The sequence below is a fragment of the Rhea americana genome, unplaced genomic scaffold (assembly GCF_003343005.1).
Source record: "Rhea americana isolate MKP2758 unplaced genomic scaffold, rheAme1 scaffold_102, whole genome shotgun sequence".
NCBI lineage: Eukaryota > Metazoa > Chordata > Aves > Rheiformes > Rheidae > Rhea > Rhea americana.
In genome coordinates this window covers 571,647-573,788 of record NW_028185062.1, presented here as the reverse complement: position 1 = coordinate 573,788, position 2,142 = coordinate 571,647, and positions in this window count along the sequence as shown.

Here is a 2,142-nt window from a genome sequence, read left to right as displayed (position 1 = left end):
AAAAAAAAAAAAAAAAAGGTGCTAGATGATATTTTTTCCAAATTAGGATCTAATGAATGGAGCCTTTCTTATCTGTGCTTTTAAACTTTCACCAGTTCAACCTGTTTTAAGATATGTTACTTATGCAAGCTGCTGTATGGATCCTGCCCAAARACAAGTAAAGGATATCTCACTGACAGCTTTTGTTTCCCTAAAATAGAGTTTTGTGACTGAGAGGCACTTGAAAGGTATCAGTGAAGCTATTTTTAATCTAAGCTACACTCTTAAAAATTCATTTGTGACTATGTCATTTGCATAGGAGACAGGAATGGCTCTTTTTTTCTAAGCCTGCTCCAAGACAATGTGTAACTGACAAACTTCTCTCCTAAACACATATATGAATTTTATTTCTAAGATGCTTTGTGATAAAGGCAACGTAGATTAATTTGTTAAATTCCAGAAACATTTTTTTCCGAATGGCTGTTGTATGATTGAGAAAAATGTTACTAATATAATATTTTCTTCTCTTTTTATTAATTCTGTTCAATTGTACATCTTCCTTGGACTGGTTAGCACAATAATCCTTTCTTAGAACAAATGAGACATGGTAAAGCTAAACTAAACATCTGTTTGGCCTTGTGTAGAAAATCTTTGCTACAATAATGTATCTGGAAATCTCTCACTGTAATTTGCCACAAATAGATTTTAATTTATATAAATTTATATAATAAGCATGGACAAATTTGAAGAAGTTGATATGAAGAAGTCCCTCCCTTGCAGGAGGGATGGGAAGATAAGCTCACGAGAGGTAGGGCACTTTGTGACACTTAAAGATTCTGTTGGGATGTTTTGAGCTCAATCAGCTTAATCTGCATTTCACCCCACTATATCATTTCGGTATTGTAACTTCAGGTAGGAAAGCAGGGGCATGGATCATTAACTTGCACTACAATCAAGAGGTCAAGCATTGACTGAAGTCCTCATCCAAATTAAAACAATTCAAGGAGATTACAAGTGATGGAGGAAAGCAAAATATTTTAAAGATATATTGTGTAATTTGAGTAGTTTTCCTTGTGTTATCCTGATTTCTGCCTTACATTAGAATGATTTATCAGCAAATACATGAATGTGTGAAAATTTAGGACGTTTCCATTCTGGGACATTTATCTCGGCGTTAACTAAACTACTGCGCCTTATGTTACCATTATTCATTGGTGCAGTTTATCCTAATTTGAATCTCTAAATAAAATGCTTAAGTACCTAATCTGCAACAATGTACCTATGTTGCTAGAAGTATCATTTCTTATTACAGAAGTTACCATCCAGGGTGTACAATGAGCCATGTGCMTTGAGGATAGTAGGAAAAATACTAGTTGGCGGCCTTTCTACAAAGGTAGCTCTAATCCAGTGCTAGAGCATATACAGTGGTTTTAGGGATGAGATATTAAATGYATTTATGCTAGCCAGTCAAAAATCTAATGCATTTTCATGATAGTCAAATTCCATTTGTACAATATGCTAAACTTGTTTCCTTATCACTTCTTAGTATAGTTTTCTGCACAGCAAAAGGGCCACTGTTTTCCAAGAGCCACATGAGGCATTCCTATACACATAGCTCCTATGGAGGTTTATGTTAGTAATTTTGATACTTTGGGTGGGGGGAAAAAATAAAAAAGGAGGGAGTTTAGGAAAGAAACAATGAGCATGTTGAAGCTGCAGCCATTACCACAGGTAACGCATTTGCTAGTTTCAAACTAATTCTTAGGTATTTACAACAGCACAGATTACAGAATGGGCTGCCACCTAAGAAGCCCCACAGGATGCAGTCTGTATATGCATCTGTGCTGTCCTGGCTTTAGCTCAAACTGATCCACTTTGCGTTTGTTAATAGGGAGAATTAATTATCAGCCTCCTTTGAAGCTGAAAGCAAGTCAAAGCAATTTCCATGTGATTTACGGAGGCTACACTGAGCTGTCGCAGAGTATTTCCATGGGCACTGTCCGTGAATCGGCACACAACTTGTGGCGGCTACTCCTGCGTAATCCCGCTGAGCTACACGGCCACGGGAACGGGACGAAGCCCGGCAAGCGTCACCCGAGCCCCGGGACCGTTGGACACGCCCCAACGGCCGCCGCGCGCCGCGGCAGGTGGCGCCGCGTGCCG